At 49.9% G+C, this 19,138-nt stretch overlaps 1 long non-coding RNA gene across 3 annotated transcripts; it reads right to left on the reverse strand.

Moving 5' to 3' along the window:
* Nucleotides 1-9,650: 9,650 nt before the first annotated feature.
* On the reverse strand, nt 9,651-12,965 carry LOC120373574. 3 transcript variants are annotated; one of them, XR_005585592.1, is made up of 4 exons: nt 12,609-12,965; nt 11,064-11,175; nt 10,313-10,449; nt 9,651-10,016 (listed from the first exon to the last, which is right to left on the reverse strand). It is a non-coding gene; the product is annotated as an uncharacterized LOC120373574 (long non-coding RNA). The 3 variants fall into 3 exon arrangements; XR_005585593.1 differs by having other exon boundaries at nt 10,988-11,175; XR_005585594.1 differs by having other exon boundaries at nt 12,598-12,965.
* Between the last annotated feature and the right edge of the window lie 6,173 nt (nt 12,966-19,138).

The following is a 19,138-nucleotide window of genomic DNA, read 5'->3' on the forward strand; positions in this document are numbered from 1 at the left end:
AAGCACCGACCGCTTACTCACAGCCAGAAAGCTGAGGACTGTTAATCTGTGCTTAGAACGATGTCCAGGCTGCCCAGGTCCGCGTCTACTAGTTTCTCCTCCTGCTGCTGCTCCCCGATGATTTCTCTGCAAGTGCAGCAAATAAGCCAAGCAAGAGCCATCGCTACACAAAATACAATTGATGCGTGAAATCTTGCCCTCATCCCTGCCTCCCTCTCCCATCCCATCCACATCAGCCCCACTAGAGCAGAGACTCAGTCAACACCCACAGTCACCGCTCCACTCTAGTGCCCACTGTCCTGCATCTTTTCGGTCCCCTACTTGTTCATAGCTCACAAGACCTAGCCTGTGGGGATGCACACCTAACACACCTGCCCGTGTCCTACGAAGGGAGACAGCACAAGGAGAGGCAAGGACAGAGAAAAAGAGAGAGAGACAGTGTGTGTTGGCCAACACATTAGAGGAGAGAGAAAGAAAAATGTGGGATGGAGTCAAGAAACTCAACAGCTGGAGTCATCCTCCTCAATCCAACCTTCTGCTGCATAGGACACACTGTTTGTGGATAGAGAAAAGACCAGCCCCTGAAAATGGGGACCTTGTCTCCCTCATAACCACAGCAGGTCAGGAATCTTTTCCTACAAACCGAGCCCCAGCTAATGACTAGTCTCAGCCTGGAGGCAGATGGGCCGTTACCGGAGTCCTCCCCAAACCAGACACTTATCTCACTGATGGTGACGGCTGCTCCACTCCCAGATCGATGGCATCGCCATAGGCTGGCATCGACAACACTTGTGGTCTCCCGGCTCTTGGTGCTTTCCATCTCACAACGGGGGTGGGCTCTTACCCTTCACTTCTTTCTCCGTGGTACTAAGCACAAGAGAAGAGGGAAAAACAGAAGTTATCATCGGAATCTGCAGTGTTGTGTACGTGGTTGTTCTCCCATCTCCCATTACACCTTTATAGCTCCATGGAGTCATGAAGAATCCCCTAGCTACCACCTGAGCTGGAACAAGAGCTGTACCAGGGAAAGAATTGTGCCCAAGCCTGGATGGGGTCCAGTCCGAGGAAAAAACTTACTGAAGCATCTCTGAGGGTGAGATTATCTATGTTCAGTTTGATTAGACATAGATTTGTGCTTTTAATTCGCTTGGTGACTCACTTTGTTCTGTCTGTTACTATTTGGAACCACTTAAATCCTACTTTCCGTATTAATAAGTAAAAGTGATTTTATCAATTAACCCAGAGTTAACCTGGAGGGGGGGCAAACAGCTGTGCATCTCTCTCTATCAGTGTTACAGAGGATGAACTATGTTTGAGTTTACTCCGTATAAGCTTTATGCAGGGTAAAACGGATTTATTTGTGTGTGTACACCATTGGGAGTTGGGCATCTGAGTGCTAAAGACAAGCACACTTCTGTGAGCTGTTTTCAGGTCAACCTGCAGCTTTGGGGCAAGTAATTCAGACCCTGGGTCTATGTTGGAGCAGATGGGAGTATCTGGCTCAGCAAGAGGGTGCTAGAGTCCTGAGCTAGCAGGGAAAGCAGGGGCAGAGGTAGACTTGGCACATCAGTTGGCAGCTCCCAGGGGGGTGTCTGTGATCCAACCCATCACAGGGGCCGTCACTGCCCAAAGTTCTATTGGTGTGTGAGATGCCGCCCTCCCTCTCCCACCCACCGTACATCAGCCCCACTTGATGAACAGAGTCAGAGTCAACTCTCACAGTCACCCCCACCACTACCAATGGAGGATCTAGTACCCATCATGCTTCTCTTCCCCCTCCCAATGCCCCAGTGGGATGCAGGCTCTCCAGCCCTAGACTGTGAGCATCCACCATTGCCCATGTTCTATGCAAGGAGACAAGGAGAGAGACAGAAAGAGAGAGCGCGCACATGTTGGCCAACATATGAGAGCAGAGATACACGTACAGGAAGGAGGCAAACTCAGCACCTGTAGTCACCTTCCTGGCTCTCCACAAAGAGAGTTATCGCACTTTGGGAAGACTCCATAGCACCTGACAATTCCTTGAGAGGGCACAAAGAATTCCCCCAAGCTTATCGTGCCCCCGTGAGATGCTGAGGCTTTTCCTCAGGGGCCCTCCCCATACTCACAAATTCTCTCCACTGACAAGAGTATTTGCAGCCCTCCCTCAATACTGAACTTCAGCAAGTTTCCATTTGCTCTTACTCTGCAGATCATTGTCCGGCTTCCATCCCTAGGGATGGGCTCTGGGTGGCTGCTCCTTCTTTGGTCTCTGCCACAGGTTGGCCGATCTCTCATCTGACCAATCTCAGTACGACTGAAAAGAGAGAGAGAGAACACTTGTAAGCTAGGTCACCATTTGTGCATGGAAGAACAACGGAGACACACGTCACTGGCTGCTGCTCCCTCCTTTATTCTTCTTCAGCTTACCCAGGGCCTAAAACACTCACCACTCCTAAGGAGCTACAGCCCTCTAGGAAAGGGACAATCCCAGACCACTGCCAGCCACAGGCAGAGCTGGACCTTCCCCAGGACCCATCCCATGGATAGGAGAAGCATCTCTCTGCTCTCCACGAGGCACCTCACTATGCAGATACTGGATAGAGAAATATCATTTCACAAAAACACGCACCTGCTCCTCCAACATTACAAGAGCGCTCCTCGGCTCCACTGCAAAGCGAAACAGCTAGATTGTGCAGGTCCGCTTCCTGCAGATGCTCCGCTGCCCTCTGCAAGAACAGCAAACCACCTATGGAAGAGCCATCACTGCCAAAAACACTACAGGTGCACAAGACCTTCCAGTACCTGCCTCCACTCTCACACACACTTCCCCGCATTATTTTCGTCCTCTCCTACTTCGCCATGCTTCCCGAGACCTGGCCTCTGGGGATACACAGCTAACTCACCTGCCTGTGTGCAATGAAGTGAAACAGCAGAAAAAGAGGCAAGGACAGACTGACAGAGTGTGTTGGCCAACACTAGAGAAGAGAGAGAGAGAGAGAAACACGGGAGGAAGGCAAGCAACTCGCCACCTGGAACCTACCTTTTCTGCAGAGGACACATCGCTTGTCAGCAGAGAAATGAGCAGACCCTGAAAATGGGGACCCAGTCTCCCTCATAACCACAGCTAGTCATGAACATTTTGTTACAAACCCAGGCCCAACTAACAAGACGTCCCTACCTGGAGCCAGATGGGCCATGAGCAGAGCTCTCACCAGAACAGACACTTATCTCACTGACAGAAGTAGCTGCTCCGCTCCCAGATGCATGCCTAATGCTTGATTTTGACAATGCTCGTGGTCTCATCACTCTCGCTCACTTTCCATCGCATGAGGACAGTAGACTCTGACCATGACTTCTTTTTCCTTGGTACTAATCTCAGCAGAGGGAGGGAAACAAAAAAAAAATTAGCATCTCCAACTGCAATGTCACGTAGTCTCTTCATTTCACGTCTCCCGTATCCCAGCCCTCAACCCATCTCCCTTTACTACTTTACAATTGCAACTGGAAGGCACCCATTGTAAAGGCACCCATAAAAACATAAGAATGGCCAAACTGGCTTAGACCAAAAGATCCATCCAGCCCAGTATCCTGGCCATTGCCAGGTACCCCAGAGGGAATTAACCCAACGGGTAATTATCAAGTGATCTCTCTCCTGCCATCCATCTCCACCCTCTGAAAAACAAAGGCTAGGGACATCATTCCTTACCCATCCTGGCTAATAGCCATTAATGGACCTAACCTCCATGAATTTATCCAGTTCTCTTTTAAACCCTGTTATAGTCCTGGCCTTCACGAGTTCCACAGGTTGACTGTGCGCTGCGTGAAGAAGAACTTCCTTTTATTTATTTTAAACCTGCTGCCCATTAATTTCATTTGGTGGCCCCTAGTTCTTATATTATAGGAAGTAAATATATTTTTCCTTATTCACTTTTTCCACACATCTTGTGATTTTATATACCTCTATCATATGCCCCCTTAATCTCCTCTTTTCCAAGCTGCAAAGTCCTAGCCTCTTTAATCTCTCCTCATATGGGATCCATTCTGAACCCCTAATCATTTTAGTTGCCCTTCTTTGAACCTTTTCTAATGCCAGTATATCTTTTTTGAGATGAGGAGACCACATCTGTACCCAGTATTCAAGATGTGGGAGTACCATGGATTTATATAAGGACAGTAAGATATTCTCTGCCTTATTCTCTATTCCTCTTAATTATTCCAAACATCCTGTTTGCTTTTTTGACTGCCGCTGCACACTGCGTGGACATCTTCAGAAAACTATGCACGATGACCCTAAGATCTATTTCCTGATTAGTTGTAGCTAAATTACCCCCCATCATATTGTATGTATAGTTGGGGTTGTTTTTTCCAATGTGCATTACTTCACATTTATCCACATGAAATTTCATTTGCCATTTTGTTGCCCAATCACTTAGTTAAATCCAATTAACACTGTGAAGAACTTCAAAAAGTTCCCACAAACTATCTTGAGCAGTTTAGTATCATCTGCAATCTTTGCCACCTCACCTTTCTCCAGATTATTTATGAATAAATTGAACAGGATCGGTCCTAGCATTGACCCATGGGGAACACAACTAGTTACCTCTCTCCATTCTGAAAATTTACCATTAATTCCTACCCTTTGTTCCCTATCTTTTAACCAGTTCTCAGTCCAGGAAAGGATCTTCCCTCTTTTCCAATGATAACTTTATTTACATAAGAGCCTTTGGTGAAGGACCTTATCAAAGGCTTTCTGGAAATCTAAGTACACTTTGTCCCAAAATAGTCACTTTGTTCAGGAGATTCTTGTCCCTTCCCCAGCCTTAATCCCAGAGTCTCGTAACAAACGAGGAAGCGCACGGCCTGTGAAGAAAACTACAGCGAGTAGAGGTGAGGAATTGAAAGTGCTCATCTCTTACTCACAGGCAGCTATGCAAAAGGCAGAAAGATGAGGAATATTCATGTCTCCTTAGAAAGATGTCCAGGCTGCTGAGGTCCACTTCTGCATATTCTCGTCCGGTGAGGGCTCCTGGATGATTCCTCTGCAAATTAATAAAGTCAAGTAAGTACCATCACTACACAGAGCTCTATTAGTGCATTTAATCTTGCACTCATCTCTGCCTCCCTCTCCCATCCCATCTACATCAGCCCCACTTGATGAACAGTAACCAAGTCTACACTCCACTCTAGTGCCCACTACCCTGCATGATTTTCATCCCCTCTTACTTGTTCATAGCTCCCGAAACCTAGCTTGTGGGGATGCACACGTAGCACACCTGCCCGTGTGCTATGAGGGGAGACAGCACAAGGAGAGGCAAGGACATAGAGAGAAAGAGTGTTGGCCAACACACTAGAGAAGAGACAGAGAGAGAGAGAAAGAGCAAGGCAAGAAACTCACCTGCTGGATTCATCCCCCCTGGATCCAACCTTCTGCTGCAGAGGACACACTGCATGTGAACAGACCAATAACCAACCCCTGAAAATGGGGACCTTGTCTCCCTCATAAGAGCAGCTAGTCAGGAATCTTTTCTTACAAACCCAGACCCAGCTAATGGGGCATCCCTACCTGGAGCCAGGTGGGCCATGAGCAGATCCCTCACCAAACCAGACATTTATCTCACTGACAGCGGTGACTGCTCCGCTCCCAGATGTACAGCTAATGCCTGATTTCGACAATGATCGCGGTCTCGTCGGTCTCGCTTTCCTTCGCATGAGGACAGTAGACTGATACGTGACTTCTTTTCCCTTGGTACTAAACCCGCACAAGGAGAAAAACAAGCAAGTTACCATCTCAGTAGGCAAATGTCACGTTGGCTCTTCTTTTCGCCTCTCCCAAACGGGGGAGCTCCGCCCTCAACACTGTTCCCATTACACCTTTAGCAATACAACCAAAAAGCAGCCCTTGCAACAGCACCCGACAGTCACTCTGCGTAGCAGACTCTGGCCCCTCCCCAGCCTTAATACCACAGAGCCCCGCACCCAACAAGGAGACACACGGCCTGTGAAGAATACTACACCGAGTATAGATGAGGTATTCCACTGGCACCGACCGCTTACTCACAGCCAGTTATGCAGGAGGCAGGAAAGCTGAGGACTGTTCACGTCTGCTTAGAAGGATGTTCAGGTCCACTTTTGAGAGTCTCTCCTCCAGACAGCGCTCCTGGACAATTCCTCTGCAGTGCAGTTGCAAAAGCCAAGGGTGAGTCAGCATTACACAAAGCTCTGAAGGTATGTGAAATCTTGCCGTAATCTCTGCCTCCCTCTCTCATTTGGTCTACATCAGCCCCAGGCGATGATTAAAGACCAAGTCAACACCGACAGACATTGCTCCACTGTGGCACCCACTAATATGCATGATTTTCATACCCTCCTAAGTCTTCATGGGTCCCAAAGACAGACTGTGTGGATGCACACCTAGCACCCTTTTCCCGCATCCTACGTAGGGAGACGGCACCAGGAAAGGCAAGGAAGGGAGAATGAAAGAGCGAGAGTGTTGGCCAACACAATAGAGAAGACAGAGAAACGTGGGAGGAAGGCAAATAACTCGACACCTAGAGTCATCCTCTAGATGCTACCTTCTGCTGCTTAGGACACACTGCTCCTGACCAAAGGAATCATCAGCCCCTGAAATTGGGAACCTTGTCTCTCTTACAACCACAGCTAGTCAGGAACCTTTTCTTACAAACCCAGCCCTAGCTAACGGGGCATCCCTACCAGCATCAATGTGGGCCATGAGCAGAGCCCTCACCAAAACAGATACTTATCTCACTGACAGTGATGGCTCTTCTGCTGCCAGATGGACGGCTTTTGTGTGGCATCAACCATGCTCATGGTCTCATCGCTCTCGCTCGCTTTCCATCACATAAGGGCAGTAGACTGGCACATGACGACTTTTCCTTTGGTACCAAATCCAGAAGAGGAGGGAAAAACAAAAACAAAAATCTCCATCTGCACTGTCGTGTAGTCTCTTCATTTCCCAGCTCCCGTATCCCAGGGCTTCACCCTCAACCCATCTCCCATTACTGCTTTACAACTGCAAGTCGAAGATACCCATTGTAACGGCACCCAAAATAGTCACTCCCTCAGGAGACTCTGGCCACTCCCTAACCTTAATCCCACAGAGCCTTGTACCCAACGAGGAAGCACACAGCCTGTGAATAAAAGTACAGCGAGTACAGATGGGGAATTCCAAGCACTCACCGCTTACTCACAGCCATTTATACAGGAGGCAGAAAGCTGAGGACTGTTCATGTCTCCTTAGAAGGATGTCCAAGCTGCTCAGATCCACTTCTGCCAGTTTCTCCTTGGGCTGGGGCTCCTGGACAATTCCTCTGCAAGCGCAGCTGCAAAAGCCAAGCATGAGCCATAACTACACACAGCTCTATTGGTGCTTGAAATCTTGGCCTCATCCCTGCCTCCCTCTTCCATCCCATCTACATCGGCCCCACTCGACGAACAGAGACCGAGTTAACACCAACAATCACCGCTCCACTTTAGCGCCTACTGCCCAACATGGTTTTCGTCCCCTCCTACTACTCCAGGGCTTCCAAGACCTAACCTGTGGGGATGCACACCTAGCACACCTGCCCATGTCCTAAGAAGGGAGACAGCATAAGGAAAGGCAAGAATAGAGAGAGGGTGTGTGTTGGCCAACATACTAGAGAGAGAGAGAGAGAGAGAGAGAGAGAAAAACACAGGAGGAAGGCAAGCAACTCTCCACCTGCAGCCATTCTCCTGGATCTAACCTTCTGCTGCAGAGGACACACTGCTCCTGGCCAGAGAGCTGAGAGCCCCTGAAAATGGGGACCTTGTCTCCCTCATAACTACTAGTCGGGAACCTTTTCTTACAAACCCAGCCCCAGCTAACGGAGCATCGCTACCAGAAGCAAGGGGGCCATGAGCAGAGCAATCACCAAAACAGGCACTTATCATTGAGAGTAGCAGCTATTCCACTCCCAGTTGGACGGTTTTTCCGTAGCATCAATAGTTCTTGCGGTCCGATCACTTTTGCTCACTTTCCAACGTATGAAGGGAGTAGACTCTGACGCCTGATTTCTTTTCCCTTGGTACTAAAGCCAGCACAAGGGGAAAAAATAAGTTACCATCTAAGTGGGCAACGTCGCGTTAGCTCTTCTTTTCACCTCTCCCTCACAGCGGCGCTCCGCTCTCAACACTCTTCCCATGACACCTTTAGCATTTCAGCCAAAAAGCAGCTCTTGCCACAACACCCGACAGTCACTCTGAACAGCAGACTCTGGCCACTCTCCAGCCTTAATACCACAGAGTCCTGTACCCAACGAGGAAGCACACGGCCTGTGAACAATACTAGAGCAAGTAAAGATGAGAAATTAAAAGTCTAAGTTTTAAACAAACAATTTAATACTGTAACCAGTAATGACGATTGTGAAGCTTGGTTGAGGTGGTGCAGTCAGAGGGTGGGATATTTCCCAGGGAATGCCTTACTGCTAAATGATGAACTAGCACTCAGCTGAGCCCTCAAGGGTTAACGCATTGTTGTTAATGTAACTTCACACTCTACAAGGCAGCACGAATGGAGGGAGGGAGGGGAGACAGCATGGCAGAGAGAGACAGAGACACACCCTGTGGGTGGGGGAGGGGAGAGCGAGAGATGCACATTGCCCCTTCAAGTGCGCTGACACCACTTTAAGGACATTGCCTTTTTAAGTAGGTCAGGAAGTTGAGACAGCAGCTGCAGGCAGCAGACTCTCTCCACCCTGAGCCCTGTCCTGTCCCCACCCTGCTCTAGATGGAGAAGGGATAAGTTGGGGGCAGGAGTAGGGGGAGAGGGACTCCCTGACATTAGCCCCCCTTTCCCCTGCACAGCAAGCAGGAGGCTCCGGGGAGCAACTCCAAGGCAGAGGGCAGGAGCAGCACATGGCAGTGGGGGAGGGACAGCTGAACTGCCAGCAACTGATAGCCTGCTGGGTGGCTGCCGCACAGGGAACTTAGGGGGGCGGAAGCTGATGCGGGGCTGCCGGTCCACCCTGGTTCCAAGCCCCCACCAGCGAGCTGAAACGGGCTGCTCTTCCTGCAAGGATTGGATAAACCAGGCATCTGCCAAGCAACGTTATAAGGGAGCATTGCGCAATGTTAAACGAGCATGTTCCCTAATTGATCAGCAACGTAACAACGTTAATCAGGGCGACTTTAAGTGAGGAGTTCAGTGCTTTGAATACAGTATCGCTTACTCACAGCCAGTTATGTGCAAGGTAGAAAGCTGAGGACTGTTAATCTCTGCTTAGAAGAATGTCCAAGCTGCTCAGGTCCACGTCTGCCACCTTCTCCTTCAGCTGCTGCTCCTCCATGCTTCCTCTAGAAGCGCAGCTGCAAAAGCCAAGCATGAGACATCACTACATACAGCTCTATTGCTGCGTGAAATCCACTCAATGAATACAGACCGAGTACACACTGACAGTCACCGTTCCACTCTTGCACCCACTGTCCAGCATGATTTTCATCCCCTCCTACTTCTTCATGGCTCCTGAGACCTAGCCTGCGGGGATGCACAGCTAGCACCACTGCCCGTGTCCCTATGAAGGGAAACGGCACAAGGAGAGGCAAGGACAGAGAGAGAGAGAGAGAGACAGGGAGAGAGAGTGTTGGCCAACACATTAGAAGAGAAAGAGAAAAAACACAGGAGGAAGGCAAGCAACTCACCAGCTGGAGTCATCCTCCTGGATCCAACCTTCTGCTGCAGAGAACTCGCCGCTCCTGGCCAGAGAACTGAGCAGCCTCTGAAAATGGGGACCTTGTGCCCTTCGTAACTACAGCTAGTCAAGAACATTTTCTTACAAACCCAGCCCCAGCTAATGTGGCATCCTTACCAGGAGCAGGGAGGGCCATGAGCAGAGCAATCACCAAAACAGACACTTATCTCATTGAGAGTGGCAGCTGTTCCACTCCCAGTTGGACGGCTTTTGCGTGGCATCAACAATACTCGCAGTGTCATCGCTCTCCTTCGCTTTCCATCGCATGAGGGCAGTAGATTCTGGCACGTGACTTATTTTCCCTTGGTACTAAACCCAGCACAAGGGGAGAAAACAGATCAGTTACCACCTTAGTTCATAATGTCTTCTAGGCTCTTCCTTTCAACTCTCCCGCATGGCACGGCTCTGCCCTCAACCCTCTTCCCGTTATACCTTTAGCATTGCAACCAAAAGCACCCCTTGCAACGGCACCCGACAGTCACTCTGCACAGCAGACTCTGGCCCCTCCCCAGCCTTAATACCACAGAGCCCCATACCCAATGAGGAAGCACACGGGCTGTGAAGAATACTACAGTGAGTACAGATGAGGATTTCAAAGCACTGACCTCTTACTCACAGCCAGTTAAGCGGGAGGCAGGAAGCGGAGGACTATTCATGTCTCCTTAGAAGAATGTCCAGGCTGCTCATGTCCGCTTCTGCATATTCTCACCCATCTAGGGCTCCTGGATGATTCCTCTGGAAACTAATAAAGCCAAGCAAGTACCATCACTAAACAGAGTTCTATTGGTGTATTTAATCTTGCCCTCATCCCTGCCTCCCTCTCTCATCCCATCTCCATCCACCCGACTCGATAAACAGAGACTGAGTCAACACTGACAGACACCGATCCACTCTAGCGCCCACTGTCCTGCATGAATTTCATCCCCTCCTACTTGTACATAGTTCCTGAGACCTACCCTGTGGGGATGCACACCTAGCACTCCTGCCCGTGTCCTATGAAGGGAGACAGCACGAGGAGAGAGGGAGGGAGAGAGAGAGAGAGAGGATGTGTGTTGGCCAACACAGAGTAGAGTAGAGAAGAGAAAGAGAAACACAGGAGGAAGGCAAGCAACTCACCCCCTGGAGTCATCCTCATGGATCTAACCTTCTCCTGCAGAGGACACACTGCTTATGGTCAGAAAAATGACCAGCCCCTGAAAATGGGGACCTTGTCTCCCTCGTAACCACTAGTTAGGAACCTTTTCTTACAAACCCAGCCCTAGCTAAAGGGGTGTCCCTACCAGGAGGTGGGCCGTGAGCAGAGCAACCACCAAACCAGACACTTATCTCACTGAGAGTGGTGGCGGTTCCACTCACAGATGGACGGCTTTTGCATCGCATCAACAATGCTTGTGGTCTCGTCGCTCTTGCTCGCTTTCCATTGTGTGAGGACAGTAGACTCTGACGCGTGACTTCTTTTCTCTTGGTACTAAAACCAGCATAAAGGAGGTAATTAATTAAGTTACCCTCTCGGTCGGCAATGTCGGGTAGGCTTTTTTCACCTCTCCCACACAGTGGGACTCCGTCCTCAACCCTTTTCCCATTACACATTTAGGACAAAAAGTAGAAAGGACCCCTTGCAACAACCACCGAAAAAGCCACTCTGCACTGCAGACTCTGCACAGAAATGCCAAACCCGCAGAAAAATATGCAGCAATTGGGCTTGCTTTTGGCTTAATTGGCTCGTGAGTTGCTTGTTGACTAGTTTTTGGCTTGTAGGTTGTTCCTCGTTGTAGCTTCTTGCCTTTTTTTTTTTTTGGATCGGCTCCCAGCAATTGGGGGCAAGCAGGAGGAAAGAGGGGAAGAGAGTCCACAGCGGGCCCACCGCAGTCCCAGACTGCACACCAGGCGAGATCTAGTCACAGAGCTTTGGGGTTCTTAGGGACTGGCATGTTTTGAAATGGAATTAGCTTGATTTTTCGCTTAGACTCAGACTTTAAGGTCAGAAGGGACCATTATGATCATCTAGTCTGACCTCCTGCACAATGCAGGCCACAGAATCTCACCCATCCACTTCTATAACAAACCCCTAACCTATGTCTGAGTTACTCAAGTCCTCAAATTGTGGTTTGAAGACCTCAAGTTGCAGAGAATCCTCCAGCAAGTGACCCGTGGCCCATGCTGCAGAGGAAGGCAAAAAACCTCCAGGGCCTCTGCCAATCTGCCCTGGGGGAAAACTCCTGCCCGACCCCAAATATGGCGATCAGTTAAACCCTGAGCATGTGGGCAAGACTCCCCAGCCAGCATCCAGGAAAGAATTCTCTGTAGTCACTCAGATCCTACCCCCATCTAACATCCCATCACAAACCATTGGGCATATTTACCTGCTAATAATCAAAGATCAATTAGTTGCCAAAATTAGACTAGCCCATCATACCATCCCCTCCATAAACTTATCAAGCTTAGTCTTGAAGCCAGATATGTCTTTTGCGCCCACTACTCCCCTTTGAAGGCTGTTCCAGAACTTCACTCCTCTAATGGTTAGAAACCGTCGTCTAATTTCAAGTCTAAACTTCCTAGTGTCCAGTTTATATCCATTTGTTCTTGAGTCCACATTGGTACTAAGCTTAAATAATTCCTCTCCCTCCCTAATATTTATCCCTCTGATATATTTATAAAGAGCAATCATATCCCCCATCAACCTTCTTTTGGTTAGGCTAAACAAGCCAAGCTCTGTGTCTCCTTTCATAAGACAGGTTTTCCATTCCTCGGATCATCCTAGTAGCCCAGGCAACTGCAACTCTGGTCCCTTCCCCAGCCTTAATCCCACAGAGCCCCGTATCCAACGAGGATGCACATGGTGTCTGAAGAAAATTACAGCAAGTACAGATAAGGAATTCCAAGCACTGACCATTTACTCACAGCCAGTTATGCAGGAGGGAGAAAGCTGAGGACTGTTCATGTCTGCTTAGAAGGATGTTCAGGGTAATCAGGTCCACTTCTGAGAGTCTCTCCTCCGGGTAGGGCTCCTGGACAATTCCTCTGCCAGCGCAGCTGCAAAAGCCATGCATCAGCCAGCATTACACACTCAAACAGATAGTCAACATCAAGAGTATCCATTCCACTCTTGCACCCGCTACCCTGCATGATTTTGGTCCCCTACTTGTTCATAGCTCATAAGACCTAGCCTGTGGGGATGCACACCTACACCCCTGCCCATGTCCTATGAAGGGAGACAGCACAAGGAGAGAGAGGGACAGAGAGACAGAGTGTGTGTGTTGGCCAATACATTAGAGGAGAGAGAGAGAAAAAACACATGGGAGGAAGTAAAAAAAAAAAAAACTCACCAGCTGGAGTCATCTCCCTGGATCTAACGTTCTGCTGGAGAGGACACACTGCTTGTGAACAGAGAAATGACCAGACCCTGAAAATGGGGAACTTGTCTCCCTCGCAACCACAGCTACTCAGGAATCTTTTCCTACAAACCGAGCCCCAGCTAACGACAAGTCCCAGCCTGGAGGCAGGTGGGCCGTTAGCAGAGTCTTCACCGAACCAGACACTTATCTCAATGATGGTGACGTCTGCTGCACTCCCAGCTCGATGGCCTCTGCATAGCCTGGCATCAACAACGCTCGCTGTCTCACGGCTCTTGTGCACTTTACATCTCAAAACGGGGATGGGCTCTTACCCTTGACTTCTCTGTCTGTGGTACTAAGCACAAGAGAAAAAAACAAAAGTTATCATCGGAATCTGCAATGTTGTGTAGGTTCTTCTTCTCTCATCTCCATTACACCTTTATAGATACAATTAAAAAGCACACAATGCACACACAAACTGTGGTCCTCGCCAGAGAATGCTATCAAGCTTAAGCTTAATGGGGTTAAAAAAAACCTATGTAAATTCATGGAGGAGAGGTCCATCAACAGCTATTAGTAAGGATGGGCAGGGATGGCGTCCATAGCCTCTGTTTGCCAGAAGCTGGGAATGGGGAACAGGAGATGGATCACTCGGTGATTCCCTGTTCTGTTCATTCCCTCTGACCGAAGCCACTGTCGGAAGGGAGGATACTGGACTACACGGACCTTTCGTCTGACCCAGTATTGTTATTTTTACGTTTGTATGTTAAGCAGCACCTTGCACCTGCATCCAAGAGAGTCACTGTGAAGAGGAGACTATTGTCCCTTCCCCTGGTCTTAATCCCACAGAGCCCCATGGCCAACGAGGAGGCTCATGGCTTCCGAGGAAAACTAGAGTGGTACGGATGAGGAATAGAGGCCGTAATTGTTCACTCACAGCCAGTCATGGAGAAGGCAGAAAGCTGAGGACTCTTCATCTCTGCTTACAAGGATGTCCAGGCTGCTCAGGTTCACTTCTTCCAGTTTCTCTGTCTGGGCTCCTGGACGATCCCTCTGCAAACACAGCATGTAACCCAAGTAGGAACCATCACTGCGCAAAGTTCTATTGGTGTCTGAGATACCGCCCTCCCTCTCCCATCCACTCTACATCAACCCCACTTGATGAACAGAGTCAGAGTCAACTCCCACAGTCACCCCGGCCACTACCAATGGAGAATCTAGTACCCATCATGCTTCTCTTCTCCCTCCCAATGCCTCAGTGTGATGCAGGCTCTCCAGACCAAGCCTGTGAGCATGCACCACTGCCCATGTTCTATGCAAGAAGACAGTACAACATCCGACAAAGTGGGTATTCACCCACGAAAGCTCATGCTCCAAAACGTCTGTTAGTCTATAAGGTGCCACAGGACTCTTTGCTGTTTTTACAGATCCAGACTAACACGGCTACCCCTCTGATACTTGACTACAAGGAGAGAGAGAGCGCGAGCATACTGGCCAACATATTAGAGCTTAGAGAGAGACACAGACACAAACACACACATAGGAAGAAGGACCAACTCAGCATCTGTACTCACCTTCCTGGTTGCAGGCCACTGCTCAGAAGAACCCGCTCCTCTCTGTCCTGGAAGATCAGCAGCTTAGAAGATAGGGAAATTCTCCTAATGCACCCACAACAAGGAGGAAAACATTTATAAGAAACCAAACCCACCTAAAGGGACGCAGCCGTCTGTACTCAGCCTCTACCCTGCATTTATCTTGGGCTTTAGCTGTGCCCCTAAAAGTTGTGAAGTGTAGTTATGCAGGAGAGAGAAAGCTGAGGACTGTTCATGTCTCTTCAGAAGGATGTCCAGGCTGCTCACGTCCACTTCTGCCAGTTTCTCCCCGGGCTGGGGCTCCTGAAGAACAATTCCTGTGCAAGCGCACCTACAAAAGCCAAGCATGAGCCATCACAACATAAAACTCTATTGGTGCTTGAAATCTTGCCCGCATGCCTGCCTACCTCTTCCATCCCATCCACATCATCCCCACTCAAATAGAGACAATCAACATCCGCAGTCACTGCTCCACTCTAGTGCCCACTACGCTGCATGATTTTCATCCCCTCCTACTTCTTCATAGGTCCTGAGACCTAGGCTGTGGGGATACACATCTAGCACTCCTGCCCGTGTCCTATGAAGGGAGACAGCACGAGGAGAGAGGGAGGGAGAGAGAGAGAGAGGATGTGTGTTGGCCAACACAGAGTAGAGTAGAGAAGAGAAAGAGAAACACAGGAGGAAGGCAAGCAACTCACCCCCTGGAGTCATCCTCATGGATCTAACCTTCTCCTGCAGAAGACACACCGATCCTGGCCAGAGAACTGAGCAGCCCCTGAAAATGGGGACCTGGTCTCCCTCATAACAACTAGTCAGGAACCTTTTCCTACAAACCCAGCCCTAGCTAAGTGGGTGTCTGTACCAGGAGTCAGCTGGGCCGTGAGCAGAACCCTCAGCAAAACAAACACTTATCTCAGTGACAGTGGTGTCTGCTCAGCTCCCAGATGAATGACTCTTGCCTGGCATGAACACTGCTTGCAGTCTCATGCCTCTCGCTCGCTTTCCATCGCATGAGGGCTAAAGAATCTAACGTGTGACTTTTTTCCCTCAGCACTAAACCCAGCACAGAGGAGAAGAACAAAGTAAATTAGCATCTCTGCAATGTTGCATAGTCTCTTCATTTCATAGCTCCTGTGTCCCATGGCTCCGCCCTCAACTACTTTACACCCGCAACTAGAAGGGACCCATTGTAACTGCACCCAAAATAGTCACTTTGCTCAGTAGACTCTTGTCCCTTCCCCAGCCTTAATCCCAAAGAGCCTCGTACCCAACTGTGACCAAGTGGGAATGTTCTGAATGTTTTCTCTGAATACTGTGTGGGTGCCTCAGTTTCCCCTACGCCTTTCTTAAATATCTAGGTGTGGGGGATCAGGGTGTATGATTTTTGCAAAGCTTAGAGGGCCCCTGTGATACTGTCTGCATAGAGAATGGCCGGCACTCTCTCCTGGCAACTAACAGCCTGGGCCCCTCCTATGCAAAGGGGCCAACTGAAGGTGTCAGAGAACAAAGAGATCAGGTGACCTCCTGGCCCAGGAAAGGAAGAAAGGCCAGACAGGAGGGGCTGGAGAGTCTCCGATTGGAGCTGGCTGGGAAAATGGAGGGGAGCCCAGACGGGGCTCTGGCCTCCTGGGGGCCCCCCCAAGACAGACCTAACTGAGGGGGTCCTGTTATCTGTACCTGCAAGACCTGTCTTGGACTGTGTTCCTGTCGTCTAAATAAGCCTTTTGTTTTACTGGCTGGCTGAGAGTCTTCGTGAATGGCAGGAAGCCGGGGGTGCAGGGCCTTGTCTCCACCAAACTCCATGACACCAATGAGGAAGCACATGGCCTGTGAAGAAAACTACAGCGAGTACAGGTAAGAAATTGAAAGCACTGACCTCTTACTCACAGCCAGTTATGAACAGTCCTCAGCTTTCTGCATTCTGAATGTCTCCTTAGAAGGACGTCCAAGCTGCTCAGATCCACCTCCTCCAGTTTCTGCTCCGTCTGCAGGGCCGGCTCCAGACCCCAGCGCGCCAAGCGCGCGCTTGGGGCGGCGTCCCACGGGAGGGCGGCAGGCGGCTCCGGTGGACCTCCCACAGGCATGCCTGCGGAGGGTCCACTGATCCTGCAGCTCCGGTGGAGCATCCGCAGGCACGCCTGCGGGAGATCCACCGGAGCCGTGGGACTCGCGACCGCCAGAGCGCCCCCCACGGCGTGCCGCCCTGCTTGGGGTGGCGCAAATCCTAGAGCCTAGAGCCTAACCCTAACCCTTTTCATCCCCTCCTACTGCTCCATGGCTCCCGAGACCTAGCCTGTGGGGATGCACACCTAGCACGCCTGCCCGTGTGCTATGAAGGGAGACGGGATAAGGAGAGGCAAGGACAGAGACAGAGAGAGAAAGTGTTGGCCAACATACTGGAGAAGAGACAGACAGAGAGAGAGAAACATGGGAGGAAGGCAAGCAACTTGTCACTTTGAGTCATCCCCCTGGATCTCCCCTTCTGATGCAGAGGACACACCGCTACTGGCCAGAGAACTGAGCAGCCCCTGAAAATGGGGAACTTGTCTCCCTCATAAACACAGCTAGTCAAAAACACTCTCTTACAAACACAGCCCTAGCAAACAGAGCATCCCTACCAGGAGCAAGGTGGGCCGTGAGCAGAGCAATCACCAAAACAGACAGTTATCTCATTGAGAGTGGCGACTGTTCCACTCCCAGTAGGACGGCTTTTCCTTGGCATCAGTAGTTCTTGAGGTCCCATCGCTCTCGCTCGCTTTCCATGACATGAAGGCAGTAGACACTGACACGTGACTTCTTTTCCCTTGGTACTAAACCCAGCACGAGGGGAAAAAACAAGTAAGTTACCATCTCAGTGGGCAATGTTGGGGAGGCTCTACTTTTCGCCTCTCCCACACAGTGAGGCTCTGCCCTGAACCCTCATCCCATCACACCTTTAGGACAACAAGTAGAAAATAACCCTTGGAATGACACCTTAAAACAGTCACTCTGCACAGCACACTCTGATCACACACACCACACTTGTGGGGAAAAGCATGTTTTTGGCTTGTAACTTATTGCTTCTTGTTGCTTCCAGCAAGCAGAGGCAAAGGGGGGCGAGAGTCAGGGGTGCACAGCGGGCCCACCGCAGTCCCAGACTGCAGACGCCAGGAGAGATCTAGAGACTCTGGTCCCTTCAAGCCTTAATCACACAGAGCCCCATAGACAACGAGGAAGCAAACAGAGTGTGAAGAAAATTGCAGTGACTACAGATGAGGAATTCCAAGCCCTGACCTCTTACTCACAGGCAGTTATGTGGGAGGCAGAAAGCGGAGGACTGTTGATCTCCACTTAAGAGGATTTCCAGGCGGCTCAGGTCCACTTCTGCCAATTTCTCCTCCGGCTGCTGCTCCTGGATGATTCCTCTGCAAACGCAGTAAGTAACCCAAGAAAAAGCCATCACTACACAAAATTCAACTGGTGCATGAAATCTTGCCCTCATCCCTACCTCCCTGTCCCACGCCATCCACATCAGCCCCACTAGAGCAGAGACTCAGTCAACACCCACAGTCACCGCTGCACTCTAGCGCCCACCACCCTGTGTGATTTTGGTCCCCTCCTACTTGTTCATCGCTCCCAAGACCTAGCCTGTGGGGACGCACAGCTACCACACCTGCCCATGTCTTACGAAAGGAGACAGGACAAGGAGAGGCAAGGACAGAGAGAGAGAGAGACAGACAGACAGACAGTGTGTTGGCCAACACATTAGAGGAGAGAGAGAGATAAAAACGTGGGAGGAAGTCAAGAAACTCACCAGCTGGAGTCATCCCCCTGGATCCAACCTTCTGCTGCAGAAAACACACTGCTTGTGGACAGAGAAATGACCAGCCCCTGAAAATGGGGACCTTGTCTCCCTCGTAACTACAGCTATTCAGGAACCTTTTCCTACAAACTCAGCCCCAGCTAACCACAAGTCCTGGCCTGGAGGCAGGTGGGCCGTTACCAGAGTCCTCACGAAACCAGACACTTATCTCACTGATGGTGACGTCTGCTCCACTCCCAGCTTCATGGCATCTGCATAGCCTGGAATCCACAACGCTCACTGCCTCACGGCTCTTGGGCGCCTTCCATCTCACAATTGGGGTGGGCTCTTACCCTTCGCTTCTTTCTCCATGGTAATAAGCACAACACAAGAGGGAAAAACAGAAGTTATCATCAGAATATGCAGTGTTGTGTAGGTTCTTCTTCTCCCATCTCCCATTACACCTTTATAGATATGATTAAAAAGCACGCAACGCACACTCAGCCTTTGGAGCTCCTGGCCAGAGAATGCTGTGAAAGCCAAGACTATAATGGGGTTCAAGTAAGAACTAGGTACAGCAACTCCTCACTTAACGTTCTCGTTATGTTCCTGAAAAATGCGACTTTAAGTGAAACGATGTTAAGCGAGTCCAATTTCCCCATAAGAATGAATGTAAACGGGGGGTTACGCTGCAGGGGATTATTTTTTGCCATACAGTACAGT

This window comes from Mauremys reevesii, linkage group 10 (genome assembly GCF_016161935.1).
Source record: "Mauremys reevesii isolate NIE-2019 linkage group 10, ASM1616193v1, whole genome shotgun sequence".
Lineage (NCBI taxonomy): Eukaryota > Metazoa > Chordata > Testudines > Geoemydidae > Mauremys > Mauremys reevesii.